The sequence below is a fragment of the Vipera ursinii genome (assembly GCF_947247035.1).
Source record: "Vipera ursinii genome assembly, chromosome: 7".
Taxonomy (NCBI): domain Eukaryota; kingdom Metazoa; phylum Chordata; class Lepidosauria; order Squamata; family Viperidae; genus Vipera; species Vipera ursinii.
In genome coordinates, this window is record NC_139521.1 from 43,091,865 (window position 1) to 43,111,319 (window position 19,455).

The following is a 19,455-nucleotide window of genomic DNA, read 5'->3' on the forward strand; positions in this document are numbered from 1 at the left end:
GAAAGGCCAGCAAGAAAAATACCCAGTGTCCTAAGAACATACAATATCTTTAGGGAAACACCCAAAAGAGAACATGTTTGTTACTTCTGCTCTCTTATCTACAGTATGACAGACTTACTGGGTGAAATCCTTATCGTATGCATGTCAGCTTTGCTGGATGGCTTGCTTATGTAACCAGAAAGAATAAATACAAGGATTTCTTGTCTTTCAGGGCTGCTCTCTTTAGAGGAGCCCATCTTTTGTTCATCTGAATAAAAACATAAAGTTTGAAGGCAACTTCTGGTTTCCTGTATTTTTTTACCAGCAAAACATCAGAACCTGCATATCATTTTTGGCGAGCCTGGTTTCCAGGACAGGTGCTTGGTTGGTCCTAGTGAGGCTCAGGAAAGGGAAAGGCACCAAGCGCGCTCCAGGATTTCCTGGAGGTGACCCGCTTCTTGACTCTTCATTGTGGTTTTAACAGGAACCAGTTTTCTTCTTCTTTTTGGTTGCCTTTTACTTGGTTCCTGCATACTCAGGAGGGCTGAAGACAAGGTAGGACACACAGATATACATTACTTAGTTGCACCGGCTTGCCTGGGGGAGCATGTGTGTATGTGTAAACGTGTGTCTGTTTTCTTGAATCATTTGCCACCATTGATCAGAGCTGGGTGGAAGGGTTTATGCCAGCCGCACCTAGCCCCCCTTTTTTGGGGGTGCTGGGGGCAATTAGAAAGCAAGAGGCATTAATGTTGTACTCCTATGCTCCAACGGCTTGTGAGTGATGTGTGGTTTGAGGTTTGTGGTTGCTCCTTATATATATATATATATTTCCCACTGTTGACCAGGCCTAGGCGTGATACTGATCTTAGCTGAAGGTCAGTGGATCTCTTGTGGCCCAACAGGCTGTGCAAGTGGTATGAGTGACTTGAACACATGGGCTCAGCCCAGAAAGACCAGTTAGACTGAATAAAAGGATATTTAGAATGAATAAAAGGAAGGGATGTGTCCTCAGCCCCCTTGACTGTGTCATAAGGAACTTTGGTAAGCTTAAAACCTGTCAGGATATGAAAATGCAACTCTGATTAAGTACAATGCCCTCTGTCACCAGGACATACCCACTGTTTGGCCCACAGGGGAATCCATAAATTTAGGAGTTTTTGAAACCATGGAGACTGTGCTCAAAGAGGCATGAATCATGATCAGCACACTTAATATGCTCTTTTTTTCCTGGACCTTACATGTGAATAAGCAGATGTTTAAAGACTGTGGGCTGTGGTGACCTTCCACGGCACTGTCTTTTTCTGCTTTAGCTTCTGCTCCACCACCCTATGAGGGGATCTACTCCCTAACGGGGTGGGTAGCTGTTGGGAGGGGGGACACTGATGAGGTCCTGGTTCATACCCCCTTCTCCACATGATCTTTTTGCATGGGAGGACCAATTGGGTTCTTACACTGAAACGCCACACAAATATTCTGAATTGTTTCTGTCCACTAACTGGGACATCCATGCTGGATGTCTTTTTAACAACAGAGGAGGGGCATCTGGTAGGCAATACTATTAAAAGGAAGGAAGGTCCTTGGTCTGCAACTTAAAGATTTCCAAGATATTTTTGTCACTGCATTGCAGATTGTCCTCCCTAAGCAGGAAATGTGGGCATAATTTATGATGTTCATCAGTTGCCAGCTGAAAGTCCCAGTGACTTCTTTGAGCACTCCAGATATTAAGTGTGAATTACAGAAGGTGAAGGGGACTTCAGGTGATGATAGAAAAATTGTTGGAAGGAGCATATAAAGCCTACATGACATGACCAGAAGTGATAACCGGCGGCACGGAAGAGGTTGAAAAAGAACACAGTATTGTTTTGCTGGCTTAAGCTCTGTAACAGGTACCCTGGTGCGGGGCTTTTCAACCTTTTCCCCCATTGTACTGCTTTTTGGATACAATATCAGTTACAATATTTAAGAATACACTCCCCAAACCTCTTCTGCATCATGTCAGTTGTGGGACAAAACACGAGCAAGAAAATAGAGAATATACATTTCATTGATGTAGAACAAAGGAACAGTGAGTAACTCGGACTTAAGAGGAAAAAGTAGGCTAAGGATAGATAAGAATAAAAATAGTTGACACTAAGCAAAGCAAGCTGCCAGAAAGTGGATTTTATTCTAGAAGCTGGACAGAGAACTAATTCGGCAATGACTTCTGGACTAGCTGGTCAGAATCACCTACATGAGTGGTACACTTTATACTCTTTCCTGTTTTAAGTTTTAATGAGATTTGTAAGAAGTTTGTTCTTCTTAATTTCCTAGCTTGGTTTCCCCCCCCCCCTTTCAGTAGGATTGATTACTCCTATCACCCAGGGATAGGAATAACTTGTTGATATAGTTTTTGTCTTGTCTTCGTCTTTGACTTGTCATAGGTGCTTGTGTGTTTGGGGTTAATACTGTTGTTGGTTTTTATGTGTGTGTGTGGCAGACCTTTCAGCTTTCTGTTGATTTGTTCATGGTTAATACTTATCTTTTCCTTCCTGTTTCTTGGCTGTCTGCCCGGGGCTGTTAACTGTGCTGGGTGGGGGGGAGGAAGAGAGAGGGGGAGAGAGAGAGAAAAAAAAAACCTCTTCCCTGGTGCTTTTATTTTTTTGGCTTGACTTTCCTGAGGGAAAGGGGGAGGGGGGTTGCAATGGCCTTTTGTATTGTAATAGTTGGTTTCTGGGGCTGAATTTTCTACTTTTTCATCCATGCTGGTTCAGGGATTCTGGGAGCTGAGGTCCACAAGTCACAAGAGGGCCAAGGTTCCCTACCCACCAAGCCCTGCCCTAGTGGAAGGGGAAAGAAGTGGGAGTTGCAGAAGAGGATGGTGAGGAGTGGTAGGGCCCCCTCAAGAGAGAAATGGGATGATGTCACCCAGATTCCAAGCACCCCCAGGCCCCCCACTGCAGTTTTTTTGCCCCAAGAGAGGACCGGTGTTGTATATGCATGACATTTGGCCACTGGAGTTGGGAATGTCTTTTATGTTCCCTTCTTAACTGTCCTATAGGGTGCTGTTCCGCAACCATGCTGTGGATAGAAAGGGGGAGGTGAGGGGCTGGGGCCTTTATCTGCCTGCCCTTATGGATGATTCTTCTTCTTCACCCCTGATACAAGAGGAGGACAATACCCTTTTTGGTTGGTATGGACCATCACATTCAGTATTAAATAAGCCCCTTGGAGACCCTTCCTCGCAAACTTTTTGGGTCTTTGGGGACAATGGCCCTTCTGTGTCAGTTGCAATACTCAACCCTTTGGAATGCTTTATGGGTGGTATTGGCCTTACTCATCTTTCTTTACTTTTCAGACTGCCCTATGCCCTTTTAGGATGTATTTGCTTGCTACGTTACAGGCCACAATCTTTGCTCTAATGGCTAAGCCCCTATATCAGGCCACTACAGGTATGGATAAAGAACACTTTGCATGGACCAAGGATTATCAGGTGGCATTTGATAACATTCAAACTACTTTAGTCAATGCTCCAGGCATTGGCATTTCTGACGTCACTGAACCATTCCCCTTGTATGTGGCTGAAAGTAAAGGGGTGGCTGCTGGGGTCCTTACTCAAACCCTTGGTTCTTGGTCTTACCCTGTAGCCTATTTTTCCAAACAACTGGATCCTGTTGCTCAAGGATGGCCAGCGTGCCTTCGGGTGGCTGCAGTGCCATTCTTCTTTTGGGACTGCTGAACAATTAACCTTTGGGGCTCCTATCACAGTGGAATCACCCCATTCCATCCAGAATTTGTTAGCATCCAAGAGGGGTCATTGGCTTACAGCCTCCTGACTGGAACAGTATCAGATAGCACTCCTTGACAACTCACAAGTTCATATAGAGCACAGTAGCAGGTTCAATCCAGTGACCCTTCTTCCCCAACTGGATACTGATCATAATTGTGTATAAACTATTACAGAAGTATTTTCTGGCCGGCTGGATCTACTTGACCCACCATTGGAGAAAGTGGACAGGGACCTGTATACAAACAGCAGCAGTTTTATGAGACAGGGAGAAAGGCTAGCTGGCTATGCTGTAGTCACATTGGACCAGATAGTGGAAGCAGCGGCTATCCCTGCAGTTACTTCAGCTCAGGAAGCTAACCTCATGGCCTTGATGAGGGCCTTGAAAAGTCAAACGGTGCAGTTAATATATTTATAGACAGTAAATTTGTGGGAAGGTTTGTGTTATACATGCACGTGGGGCATTATAGACGGAGTGTGGTTCAATCACTGCTCCTATTCAATATGGACGGGACATTTTAAGGCTATTGGATGCTGTTTTGCTCCTGCATAAGGTAGCTGTCATGCATGACAGGGTTGGTACTGTACATGGATGAGGAAGTGCCTTGGCTGGCCACACCTTAAAGTCTGCTGCATAAGGTCCGCTGTCCCCTTGGTATATGGGTGCACTTGTACCCTCACATTTGCATTTGATGGCTCCAATATATGTGCACTGAATGGGCACAGAGCTTCTGAACTAGGTGCTGTTTATCATGGATGTAGGCTGGAGAAGGATGGGAAGTGCCTTCTCCCAAAACATGTATTATGGGTTACGTGTCATCGACATACCTACCCCAAAACATGGGGCAGTAGTCAGACATCACCTTAGATTCCAGGCACTGTAGGACCGCCTCTGTGATGACCCCAGAGATGGGGAACTCCATTGGCGTGCCCTTGATTTGTTCATAAATTATGCCCTGGAATACAAAATGCGTTCTGAGACATAGGCACAGTAGTTGGATTACGTCTTCTATCCTGAGTGAGCCCTGATTCTGTAGTCTCTCTAGCTGTAATAGCTGTAATACCCAACTGATTTCAAAATGATTTAGAGACAACAACTTGGACAATGATACCCTACATCAATGGGGTATCAGAAGCAACAGCACAAACACTGGTCCTATATAAGGTCAGTGTGGCCCACTGGCCCAACCAGACACTGCAGACCAAGATGATGTGTCCCAAGGAGCCATTATTAGAAGAAGAAAAATCATCTGTGGTCTATAGGGTACAATGTAAGGACTGCCAATGCAATTATCTCGGAGAGACGGCCAAATGGATTAAGACCAGAATCCACAAGCATAGGTTGGCTGTCAAAAGGCAGGAACAGTACTCACAAATATGGACACACATGGCCAGCAATGGCCACTCATTTGACTTCATGGGGATGGAAGCTATTGCCCAGGACACCTCCAAATGAGGCTGGCTGCTGAGGGAAGCCTGGTTCTCAGATGCACACTCGATCAACTGGCACATAGAGCTACCACCAGCTTATCAAGCATTGAAAGTGTATGAAGAGCAATCTAAAATGCTGATTACACTTAGAAGGAGAGGGGCCAAATAGGATGGCAGCCACACTACCCATGTGTGGGGGAGGAGGTCAGACACACAACAACTCATCAAGACCAGGGAAAGGGAACAGATGAGGAGTGAGTCTGCAATAACTCCTGACAGCCGAATGCAGAAGAGGTTGGGAAAGAGCAGACTGCATCCAGTGCATTCATGTGTGAACAGAGATTGACTGAAAAGAGTGGAATTGATCAGATGAAGAGAGGTGAAACAGGAACAACTGGGAGGCGAGGCAGGCATACAGGCATGCCCAATCCGAAGTCCGGAAGGGATTTGACAGATCGGTGAGGGCGGAGCGATGCAGGGACCCCTGGAGGAAGAACAACAAATAGAAGATGATGGTGTGACCTGCAGAAAGGAGAAGCAAGATAAACAACAGCTGATTGAATGTGGATGGTGGAACAAAATCATGACCCCACAAACACTCCAATCAACAGAACACAGATGAGACAGGGAGGGAGGATGCCACAATGCACATGCATGCCTATGTGCGAGGAGCAACCTGCTGAAAGCAGACAGCGCAACAAGACGGAGAATGATCCAGCAGCCACTCTGACCCACTGCATGCTTGTTTGAGGATATCAATTAACTCTTTTCACAAATACTTTCTGGATGCATTATGCTTCATTTGTTATAAGCATTTTGTTGGAAAGATTTCTATTGTTTTTAATATCTTATTTTCTTAATTAAGTCTGCTGATGCAAGTTATCAAAATGTATTTGAGATAATGTTAATTCTAGAAAGCTGTAAGAATAAAAAGTTGTTATTGGATTAGGTTTAAAATTTATGACTGCACTAATATCCTAATGGCCCATGCTATTTTGATGTCTTTTTAAAGTTCTTTGGCTAAATTATTGTGGAAATATCTGTATGAAAAAAAATGATGGCACTCTGTACTATTGACCATTAAAATGTAAATATTTACTGACTTTGTATTTAAATGCTGCTCATATGATTACCGTATTTTTCGGACCTTAAGACGCACTTTCCCCCCCCAAAAGTGAGGGGGAAAACGAGGGTGCATCTTATGGTCCGAAGGTGATCCGTATGGCCAGCCCCAACCTCCGCAAGTGGAAAGCAAGGGAGATTGCCAGGAGCACAAATCGGCACGTGCTGAAAAACACCGATCTCGCACTCCTGCAATCTCCCTCGCTTGGTTTCAACTTCCCTTGCTACAAGAGAAAGCAGGCTGAAATGGAGTGAGGGAGATTGCCAGGAACGCAATCTCGCACTGCTGCAATCTCCCTCGCTCTGTTTCAGCCTGCTTTCTCTTGTAGCAAGGGAAACTGAAACCACGCGAGATTGCGTTCCTGGCAATCTCCCTCACTCTGTTTCAGCTTGCTTTCTGCAAGAGAAAGCCGGGCTGCAAGGCTGCCTCCGTGGGTACTGCTCTAACACAGAGAGGGAAGGACAAAGAGGGAGGGAAGGAAGGAAGGAAGGAAGGAAGGAAGGAAGGAAGGAAGGGAGGAAGGGAGGGAGGGACAATGGTAGAGGGAGGGAGAGAGAGAAATAGAGAGAGAGAGAGAAAGAGAGAGAGAGAGAGAGAAAGATAGGGAGAGAGAGAAGGACTACTTCTCGTCTGGACTACTGCAACGCTCTCTACATGGGGCTGCCCTTGAGGACCACCCGGAGGCTTCAACTGGTACAGAATGCGGCCGCGAGAGTGGTGTTGGGAGTCTCCCGATACTCCCACGTTACACCTCTGCTCCGTGAGCTGCATTGGTTGCCAGTTGTCTTCCGGGTGAGATTCAAGGTACTGGTAACGGTGTTTAAAGCCCTCCATGGCATGGGGCCGGAGTACCTCAGGGAACATCTGCTGCCGGCATCAAGCTCCCTGCACCCTGTGCGTTCCCACAGAGAGGGCCTCCTCAGGGTGCCACCGATCAGAGAATGTCGATTGGTGGCCCCCAGGGGGAGATCCTTCTCTGTGGGCGCTCCGGAGCTGTGGAATCAGCTACCGGTAGAGCTCCGGATGGCGCCCGATCTTCGCTCCTTTTGTCGCGATCTCAAGACATTTTTGTTTGTACAAGCTGGCCTAGCCTGATGGGGATCGGTGGGGTTGTTTTATCTTTGGTCTTTTAATGTTATCTTGGGGTTTTTAGAATTGTACTTCTATTGTTTTTAACTAGGGCAATTGTTTAATCTCTTTTTAATGTTTGTATTTGCTATTTTATTCTGCCCTGTGAACCGCCCTGAGTCCTCAGGGAGAAGGGCGGTATATAAATGTTATTAAATTAAATTAAATTAAATTAAATAGGGAGGGAGAGAAAGGAGAAAGATAGGGAGGAAGAGAAAGAGGGAGAGAGAGAGAAGGAGAAAGAAAGGGAGAGAAATAGAGGGAGAGAGAGAAAGAGGGAGAGGGAAAGAGAGGGAGGGAAATAGAGGGAGAGAGAGGGAGAAATAGAGGGAAAGAGAAAAATAGAGAAAGAAGGAGAGGGAGAGAAAGGGAGAGAGAAACAAAGAGGGAGGGGGAGAGGGAGAGAAAGAGAAGGAGAGAGAGAAATTAAATTAGTAACATGATTGTTAAGTGAATCTGGTTTCCCCACTAACTTTGCTTGTCAGAAGGTTGCAAAAGGCAATCACATGACCCTGGAACAATGTGACCATCATAAATATGAATCGATTGCCAAGCATCCGAATGTAAATCACATGATCCTGGGGATGCTGCAATGGTCATAAGTGTGAAAAATAAGTCGCTTTTTTCAGTGCCATCGTAACTTTGAACAGTCACTAAGTAAATCGTAAGGCAAGGCCTACCTGTACTTTATCATTTTTTCCCTTTTTTTGGGGGGGTGTCAAGTTTTTGACACCTTGCTGGGCGACTGGTGGTACTCGGACATTGCCTTGTCCTAAAAGTGGTACAATGGATGAAAAGGTTGAAAAGCCCTGTTTTAGTATACTGATACTATTTGGTTCAGAATATTTTTTTTCTTGTTTTCCTGCTCTAAAAACTTGGTGCATCTTATGGTCAGGTGCATCTTATGGTCCAAAAAATATGGTAATTTCTTTCTATAAATTTTAATGAGGCTGTGTAGAGACATGACAAAAATAAGGCTTGTAAAATGGCTCAGGTTTGGCTTAGGCAAAAATAAGTTTCAGGGTCTTGTGAATCATTACTCCTGCTACGTGCAGACGGGATAATCCGTTGGAACACGTACAAGGAAGGAGGCAAGAACAATGAGCTTCCATATAGGGCAATAACTAAAATGTAACCATTTAACTGCTTGTTGCTTGTGTTGTAACTTTGTAACCGATGTTAATTTGCTGACTTTGTAACCTATGTTTCCAATAAAAGAGAGCTTAGGACTTCAGTCTGTGCCCTCATCCCGAGAACACTCAGAGAGACGTGTCCTCATTTATTGGCAAGTTCATGAGGAGCCCGCCGGGTGCGAAAAACCCGCAAGGCTGATAATATAATACTTGTACATGTAGTTTTCATGACTAAAGTTAAAAATCCCAAATGTATAAGAATGAACATGTCTGGAAATGTATATTCTTCTTTTGCTCCTTACTCTTGGCAGCATGAAGCATTCTGATAACACCACAAACCTATCAATATTGTTTCCAGCTGATCAATAGAATTGTTCTTGTATCATAGTTTTAGAGAATATTCCATACTCCATACATCAAACAAAAGAAAATAAATTTCTTCCCCATTTCAGTGTTGTTATGATGGGAAGCTACTTGACAAATGGTGGTTTGTAATAAAGAAAACAGTCAGACATCATTGCTATAAACATTGATATAAAGGCATCTGGAAATATAATGATGCCCAATGGACATCAAGTACTTTCTTAATTTTTTTAACTATGATTACAAGGTGTTATAACAGCTGGAGATGTAGATTATAAATCCTAAATAATGCCAAAGGATTTCAGGAGTGTGCTGTGTGCTGACTGATCTTTTAATACTAGTGGTTTTTTAGAGTACAGAATATCTTTTAAGGTACCTTGGATATTGATAGATATACTGTATAGAATTTCAGTATGTTCATCATTAGCTGATCTTCTTGGAATGAATTTCTGTCTAAATGTGATAAAATCACCTTTAAAAATATGGCATACATATCTCAGGAACAAATGGGATGAGGTAACTGGCAGTAGTCCTTTTACACCTAATTAATTAGTGGTACCTTGCTCAATAGTAGTAACTGTGAGAGGGATCTCGGAGTCTTAGTAGACAATCACTTCAATATGAGCCAGCAGTGTGCTGCAGCTGCCAAAAATGCCAACACAGTGCTAGGCTGCATTAACAGAGGGATAGAATCAAGATCAAGTGAAGTACTAATACCACTTTACAATGCTTTGGTAAGGCCACACCTGGAATACTGCATCCAGTTTTGGTCACCACGATGTAAAAAAGATGTTGAGACTCTAGAAAGGGTACAGAGAAGAGCAACCAAGATGATTAGGGGGCTGGGGGCTAAAACATATAGGGAACGGTTGCTGGAATTGGGTATGTGTAGTTTAATGAAGAGAAGGGTGAGGGGTGACATGATAGCAGTGTTCCAATATCTCAGGGGCTACCACAAAGAAGAGGGAGTCAAGCTATTCTCCAAAGCACCTGAAAGCAGGACAAGAAGCAACGGATGGAAACTAGTCAAGGAGAGAAGCAACCTAGAACTAAGGAGAAACTTCCTGACAGTTAGAACAATTAACCGGTGGAACAACCTGCCTCCAGAGGTGGTGAATGCTCCAACACTGGAGGTTTTTAAGAAGAGACTGGCCAGCCATTTGCCTGAAATGGTATAGGGTTTCCTCCCTGAGCAGGGGGTTGGACTAGATGACCTCCAAGGTCCCTTCCAACTTTATATTATTATTATTATTATTATTATTATTATTATTATTATTATTATTATTATTATTATTATTATTATTATTATTATTATTATTGTATATTATTAATTAATTTATTAAAAAATAAAGCTTCCTTTACCTGAAAGTTATTAGAGAAAACATTGCAAAATTGATATATTGTAGTTATTATACATTACCCTTGAGGTTTAGAATGTTCTTTCTCGATTAATATATGATGTCAATTAAAAACAATCCTCTTTGATTTATAAACACATACAAAATATTTAAGATGATGATCTTTTTATTAATATCTGGAGATTTCAGTTAAGAAAAGAAAAAGGCATAATCAAGCATTCTTTGTTGTTCCTCTAATTTCATGTTGCTTTCTTTCTATTATGTGCTAGTTTGTTTATAAACAGGAGATGAAATATAGCCAAAAGCTGTGTAGAGATTAAAGGATGGATGTAATTATATTTCAAGTTCTAATGTGAGATTTGAAAAAAAGGAACAAACTTAATGCCAAGTATATTAAAAAAACCAGAATATTGCAAGGTAGTAAGAAAGTCAGTTTCAAAGTCATATTTAAAAGTATTTTTAATTGTAAAATTTGCAGGTAAATATAAAGATCTGACTTTGCTTTTCATTACATGGAATGCAAACTTATTATTGTGTATATGTGGGAAAGCATACATATATAATGTGTCAAGCATCTTCTACAAATCATGTATGTTCATTTAAATTCAGTTCACTAATTTATACATGCTATTAGAGGAATATCATAAATGCAAAGGATACAACATAAGTACATAACAGAATTCTACTATGTCAAGTCATATACTGTATTATTCTGTATTTTACCATAGATTCATTCAGTGCATTATCAGTGCATTATCATGATTATAAATCAGTTTAAGATTGTTTTCTGCTCAATTGAACAGCTGTTATTTTGAAAGCAAGTGCTCAACATTATAGCTTTCCAAAAGCACACACTCTTGAAAACACATTTTAATATTTCTCTCCTGAGAGAAGTGATTAGCAATTGAACATTTTTGGGAATGTAAAAACTGTAATGTATTGATCATGGAGTTTTCTCAAATAAAATCTTGATACTTTAAATCTCAAATCAACTTCAAATCAAATCTTAAAGTTGATTTAAATCAACCTTAAATCTAAAATTGACTGCAAATCTAAAATTAGCTGCAAATCTAAACTCAACTAGTAATCTAAATAGGCCATTTCTGAATCTCAAATTTAAATTGCACTTTGACTGAATGTTACTCTAACAATGGCACCTTTGTTTACTCATGGACTAAAATCTGTAACTGTTTTGGAATAAATAAGGAATTTTATCAAATGGCTTCACAATTAGATTTGTTTTTAGAACAATACTGTCTTACAGAAAGAGTTTAGTATGTTTAGAGCTTTGCAAATATTTTGAGCTTTGCAAATTAAGAACCTAATAAGAGATCAATGTACAAAATGTGATGAGATTATGGATACTAAAATGTTCTAATATAAAATTCTAGGAAAAAAGGACTATCAGATACTATCATTCAGTAATCTTTCTCAGAGATGTCACAATACTATCCCAATGCCATGGCTTGATTTATTAAATTAGTTCATTAGAGTAGAGTTTGTATCCTATGGTTAGATTTACTGCTGGAAAAACAAAATCAGATTGGTCATATAATACTGAATGGACTAGTTAAGGCCCCGGATTTCCAAAATTCATCTATGGGATGAAAAGTGTGCAGGTTACATGTAAAATATAAGAAAAGGATACAAAATAAAAGAGAAAAGCAATATGTGAGAATTTCTTAAATTCAGCAAAATAGGCCACTCATTTCTAAAAGTTACCTCTATCCTACATTTCTTTGAAAATGCAAACCACCCACACTGATTATTCTCTGACTGCAAATTACTGTGGGCTATTTATTTAATGTGCTCAGTCAGCTATATGTGAGTCTCACATCTTCTGTGAGTTGAAAAATGAAGAGATGCACTTTCACATAATTAAGTGGCTTAGTAGAAATATCTGAATTCTAAGGGTGCTGATTGTATGTCCTGCTCTTCAGAAATTTGGAAATATTAATCGCAAAATATACAGCTGTTTGCCAGTGAGCATCTTGGCTTTTCAAATGAATATCACATGAAATATGCACATATTACACTGCAGTTGTATTTTCCAATTTAATAATATTGTATTTTTTTTTATAACATGGTAAGAAAACATGGCATGCCTGTATCCAAATATAGTCGTTTTGTATAATCAATAGCTGTGTTCTTACCATTGCACAAATGAAAAAAAAAAACATTTAGAATATGTAAAATATTGCATTCATTTCAAATATACCGGTATGCAAATATACTGTTATGTTATGTGGGAAAACATGAATAAACAAAGTGTGTCAAACATTCTTTATCAATGATGTATGTTTCCTTAAATATAGTTCACTAGTTTATTTTATATATGAGGAATATAATACATGCAAAGGATGTAACACAAATTCATAGGAGAACTCTACTATTTCAATCTTCCTTTATGCCTCCATGTTCAGAGGTTCAACAATATTCTAAGGAAAACTTGATCGACTTTCTAAAGAAGATCTTAGTACTCTTGGTTAGTAAATAGTACTTTGTGTTCTTAACCCACTTCTCCTGAATTAATAATGATGACTGTTCTACATAATACACAAATAAAGACTTTTTCAAAGCAGCTCATGACCCTCAGGCATGCAAGACTATAAAGTTGTAGTTTATATTTTGCAATATAAACATAGAGAGACTACAGAGACACACATTTCCCTGGAGCCAATAAATGCAGATTGTAAATACACTTATTTTTGGCATGGTATGATGGCAGTGGTGGGATTCAGCCAGTTTGCACCACTTTGGCAGAACTGGTAGCTAACCTTTTGTTGTCCAGGCCCAGAATGGACTTCCGGAAGCAGCATCCATACAGAGAACTGGTTGTTCACATATTTGAATCTCACCACTATATGATGGGCAAACTTACAAGCTAGAGTGAAACTACATATCATGCTATATCAAAAACATTAGAGCAGTACTTATCAAAATGGGGTTGTTATTCTCAAGGAGAGATTGCATGACAGTGAATGGGGAGTTACAAAAGAGTGCTTTTCTGGAAAAGTGTATTAAGCAGCATTATCAGTTCAATTCTGAAAGTATGTAGAATTCCATTCAGGGCAACATGTATGTTACTGGAATGTTCATTTTGTTATTGTTTTAGACATTATATTTGCTGTTGAAAGGAATAATCTTGCTCCTATGCAAACCTTTGTCCACATGACCTGACCTTCCTCTGCAAGGAGAATTAGTGCAGAGGGAAAAGGAAGGAGGAGATATGGAATTTTAGAAGACAGATGTCTATGGAGATTCTCAGTCATTCAGGTCATACTTATCCCATATATGATTTTTCATGAGGCAACTGGGCTTTCATGTTTTTCTTTAAAGATGTTTCACTTTTCTGTCCACATTTTGGACAGAGAGGACCACTGGTTTGAAAGAGGGAGGGTATGATGTAAAAGAAATCCATGTCAGTTTCTTCAGTTTCATTTGACAGTGATAGAAGTAAATGAAAGGTCTTCAAAAATTTTAATATTGAAAGAGAAATTTAAAACTGAATATGCTCCAGTGGAAATTTACTAGGTGAATAGAGAACATGAGAACCAGGAAAGGAGCGCACAAAGAAAGAATGTTAAGTGAAACACGTAGGCAAAAATTAACTGGGTTTTAAGAGTGGGAAAGGAAGAAGACAAGCTATCAATACATTTGTAAGAGAAGATAAGTAGCAAAACAGGAAATAACCTATTTTTTTCTAAAAGATCGTAAAAAGGGGGCTAGAACTCAAGCAACTGCACATGTGCAATAAGTTGATTAATATTAACTGACACACCTTGCATAAATTATCTCTTAATTTTAATGTACATGGGATGTATGATTTAGTATGTAGCAGGAAATATGTAGGAGGCGGTTGGAACGTGTGTAACCTCATAGTACCTCAGCCAATGGGGAAAGAGGAAGGATGTGTGTCCGGGGCCAGAGATCTATAAAAATGAGAATATTTTGGGTTGAAACTTTGGAGAGAACCAAATTTTGATAGCTTCTCTCCCCGCTTATTGCAATAAATGAAACAAAAGGCCTTCACTGTGTCTTGGCTGGTTGTTGGTCAGACGAGCTTGTTTCTGGTCATGAAGGAAATTGGCCAGGAGTGCATAACAACAGCATTTACTCATTAGATGTAAAAACTGCTATTAATAGTAGAACAAAGATGGAAGACCATCTTACTCTATCCTAGTTCACATCTATCCTTTTTATTTGCTCCTATATTCATTTAGCTTGTGCTGATCTGCAAATGACAATGGCATGATTCTATAACTAGTTATAGGTGAAAATAATGACTGTCAGGAAATGAAACAGTTGTTTACAAAGGCAGTGAAGTTAAAGTTTATGCTTAATTATTTGTGGGCATTTGAAATTGAGCTCTTAGGTATTTGCTACCTGAGCACTATTCTTAATGACTTACCCTATTTTTCACATTCTGAATGTGAAATAACTTTGAAAACTGCTTTCACAGTTAAAAAGGATTCAACATTTTAAAGAGTCATATTTTTACATGTTCTCAGTGAATGCTTGGCAACCTAACCCTCTTGATTTAGATAAACCAGAAGTTTAGGATTACCAGAAGTTTCAAAGCCCAAATGTTTATGCAAATATTTTAAAAAGTTGTTTTTTATTTATTTAGAAAACACATGTGTGTAATTGTGCTGAAAATATGACCACAGGTTTACCAGATTAAATGATAGTGCTGAGACCAAGTCTTCATTGTACTTGCCTCTTCACAATGGAAAAGGAGCTTGCATAAGGGACAACTCAAGGAGGATTTGAAGGTTGCTTCAGTAACATTTCAAGTGTTACATTATCTTGAAAAACAAATAATTTCCCCTTTTTTGGTTATCTGTCCCACAAGAAATTTAACATTGAAGAACTCTGAAAATTTTATTGCAATCAGAACAACTGCCAAACAAGTGAAAGGTAACAATTCCTTGCCTTATTTTGAAAAATGTACCGTTTTTTCCGGCGTATAAGATGACTGGGCGTATAAGTTGACCCCCTACATTTCCTGTTAAATTATAGGGTTTGGGCTATACTCACCGTATAAGACTACCCCTCTTCCAACGCACACCAAATAAAAATTAAAAAACATCAGATTTGATTTTAATATGGTAATTTTAATTCAAATGCTTATGACATGCAGGTGCTTAGTAGGAAAACTATCACTTATAAACATAAGGCTGTTTGTCATCAAACATGTAAACATAAAACAGTGCAAGTGGATTAAATAATAATAATAATAATAATAATAATAATAATAATAATAATAATAATAATAATAATAATAATAAGAAGAAGAAGAAGAAGAAGAAGAAGAAGAAGAAGAAGAAAAAGAAAAAGAAGAAGAAGAAGAAGAAGAAGAAGAAGAAGAAGAAGAAGAAGAAGAAGAAGAGGAAGAAGAAGAAGAAGAAGAAGAAGAAGAAGAAGAAGAAGAAGAAGAAGAAGAAGAAGAAGAAGAAGAAGAAGAAGAAGAAGAAGAAGAAAGTTGGAAGGGACCTTGGAGGTCATCTAGTCCAACCCCCTGCTAAGGCAGGAAACCCTATACCATTTCAGACAAATGGCTGTCCAGTCTCTTCTTAAAAACGTCCAGTGTTGGAGCATTCACCACTTCTGGAGGCAGGTTGTTCCACTGGTTAATTGTTCTAACTGTCAGGAAGTTTCTCCTTAGTTCTAGGTTGCTTCTCTCCTTGATTAGTTTCCATCCATTACTTCTTGTCCTGCTTTCAGGTGCTTTGGAGAATAGTTTGACTCCCTCTTCTTTGTGGCAGCCCCTGATTCCAGCAACCATTCCCTATTTTCCTAATTCACTTTTTCACTTTTCCTAATTCACTCTAAAGCTTTCCCTGTGGAGAGCCTTAAGTAACACAAGCTGCCTGCAATTAGTGCAGGTTCGCATCCCACCAGGCTCAAGGTTGACTCAGCTTTCCATCCTTCCAAGGTAGGTAAAATGAGGACCCAGATTGTTGGGGGCAATAAGCTGACTTTGTAATAATGCTGCTTGGGGGGGGGGTGAAAGCCCTAATGAATAAGCATATACACAGAATGAAGGCTATTGCTAAGCACATTGATTTGTGCTTTAAATTGTAAGCCACCCTGAGTCTTCGGAGAAGGGCAGGATATAAATGGGATTTTTTTTAAAAAAGACCAAATGGGAGATCCGCTCCAGGTTTTCCAGCCAGCCCGCCTAGTTTCTGAGTCAAATGTGTCCTTAGAGCTAAGCCGCTGCTCTGGCTGCTGCCTTCCCCACCTGCCTTTCAAGTTGGGATATACTACAGCTGCTCTTCAACTTTAGAAGGAAAGACGCCCAGACCCCAGCCTGTAAAAAATCACAGACTGCAGCTTCTTCTCCAATTGGTCCCGCTTTCCCTGCGCACACTAAATAGGAGATCCGCTCCAGGTTTTCCAGCCAGCCCTGTCCCTAAATTTTCAGCACCCGGCATATAAGACGACCCCTGACTTTTGAGAAGATTTTCATGGGTTAAAAAGTAGTCTTATATGCCGGAAACTACGGTAATGCTTAATGCATAACTAGCCTCTGAATTTGAATTTCAAGGCATCACGATAGTTTTTTATGATGAAAGATTTAAGTTCAAAATCAAACATGGTAAAAATAAAAATAAGATTAAAATTTACAACATGTGAGGGATTCATTGGATGGACATCAAGATATGTCTGGTTTTATAGATAGTATAACAGAACTGGCTACATTAAAGGAAGCTAATGATACTTATCTGAAAACTACAACTTTACATAAAAAGATGAAAATTTCCTGAAGTGTTTATCTTATAAAGAGTTATGATACAGATTCTAAGATCCCTAAAAAGGGTAGAGTGTAACAGGACATGAGCTATATTTTCAATAGCCTCTTGTGCAGAGGCAAAATGTTAGCTCATAGGAATTTTTTATATTAGCACAGTTTTCTAGAAATAAAGAAAAAGAAATATGAATTAACTGCTGTAATATCAGATATACTGGGAGAATGACAAAAGACTCATAAGAACTTGGCTAATTACTTCAAACAAAAGAAAGACAGCAATGATTCCAATAATTAGAAGTCAAGGAGATGAAATCTATAAAACTAAAATGGATATAAATTGTCAATTTTATAGTTTTATCTAGAATTATATAATAAACCAGAGAAAGTATTAAATAAAGATACATTTACTTTTATTTATTTCATTATCTACAGCATAGATTAAATAATTTTAAAAATGGCAGGTGGTAAAATACCAAGTTTAAATGGGTTTCCTATCAATGGGATAAAACATTTGTAGATATTTTGGTGCCAGAACTGGTTGAGTATCTGAAGGAATATTTAATAAAAGAATTTTATCACTGACATTTAATCATTATATTACAGTTATACCAAAAGCAGGTAAAAATAATTCAGAGTTAATTATCATCCAATCTCATTGATTGGTGTTGATAAAAAGATTTTAACAGCAATATTAGCAAATAGATTACAGCAGGTGATATTTATTATTAACAATGATAAAGCATTTTTATAAAAATAGGCAAGCAGCAGATTTAGGTTAGTTGTACACTTGAATAAAAATAAATATCATTTTTAAATATTGTCTTTAGAGAAAAAGACTTTTGACAAAATACATAATACATGTTTGCTATACTAAATAATTTGAATTTCCTTTGGAATTAATAAAATGGATTAAAATATTATGTGAGGTATCCATATCTAAAATAAAAGTAATGGCATGTTTTCTGTTACTTTTCCACTATTCAGGAGAACTAGACAAGGTTGTCCACTTTCACCTTTTGTATACATAGGTATACTGAAATACAGGACTCATTTATTTAGAATCCATAGGTTAAATAGGTAGTCTTGTAAATATATTAGAATATAATATTCACATTAAGCAAGTATAAAGTATATGGAATTATAATTATTTATTGTTATAATGATATGTTTTTCCTTGTCACATTTCTTTCACTTTTATGTGTTTTGTCTTCTTTCATTGTACAACTCTATCACTATTATCTTTATGTTTTGCTCCTTTTTTTCTCTTTTTGGTATTAATTAAAAAGAAAATCTATCTATCTATCTATCTATCTATCTATCTATCTATCTATCTATCTATCTATCTATCTATCTATCTATCTATCTATCTATCTGTCATCCACCTCCAAAACTGTGCTGGCACAGTGTTGAACTGTTAAGTTAATGTGGGTTTTTTTTGGAATTTGGAGATGTTTGTAGGGTGTAAATGTCTTTTTAATATGAAAAAGTGGGCTTGACTGCTCAGAAAAACATCCTTGGGTAGTGAACACTTGCCTGTTTGCCTTTTAGGTCTTTAATATGTCATTTAAATACACTAAGTGTGCATATCCATGGCAGCTATTTCAGACTTCAGCAATATCACTGTCTGGTTAACAAGAATTGTCCATAACAAAGTATAAGATCTCTTTCTTTAATTTTGTCTATGGTTTACTTATTTTCTTTTTACATGTTTTTCACACACAAATACATACATATGTTTGTTTCAGATAACAATGAAATTCAGCTGTAGAATATCAGATAATATCAAACTTTCATAATATGTAAGTATAGTCTGCCCACTATCTGCCTAGATTTAATTTTCATGCAGTTATTTTATAGCACACAATATCTTTAATAAGAGTGAGTCAATTTACTTCATTTGCCTTTTATAAAACATGGCATAGGCAACATAAAGTTATATCTTGCAGTGAAATTAACCTACAGATATGAAGGTGTTTATTTATTAAATAGGATAGCTGGAGCTCTTGCTTATTTTTCCCCCTACTGGGAGAGTTTTGATCATTTGTTTCTTTTCTTTTTCTGCTTCATGCAAAATTTAAGCTATAGATTTTCCTTTGGGAACAACATTTGATTGGAGAACAGACTGTATCACCAGGCACTATTCTGTTCAATCCTCACCTTTTCCATTCTTCTTCCTGAACTATCATAAGGATTGGTGTAGAGATTTTAGCTCAAGAGGTTTAATCTATAGTAAGTGTTAGGCCATTAAATAAGTAAAAAGGATCTTGTCTGGTTTGATATTTATTTTAGTTAATACTAAAATCTAAATAAAAATGATAGTTTTGTACCTGCAAAGTTTTTGTCATACTAATTTATTTTACAGATGCATGACAATCAAATAAAGTTCCTATGTAATTGGTTTAGCTATTGGCTGATGT

At 38.6% G+C, this 19,455-nt stretch overlaps 1 long non-coding RNA gene across 1 annotated transcript in view; it reads left to right on the forward strand.

Annotated features, from left to right (window-relative positions):
- Positions 1–240: 240 nt before the first annotated feature.
- The window catches only part of LOC310643185, a 61,859-nt gene continuing 42,644 nt past the window's right edge, over positions 241–19,455 (forward strand). The window contains exon 1 of the long non-coding RNA XR_014493031.1: positions 241–534. This is a non-coding gene — a long non-coding RNA (uncharacterized lncRNA). The remainder of the gene's footprint in view (positions 535–19,455) is intronic.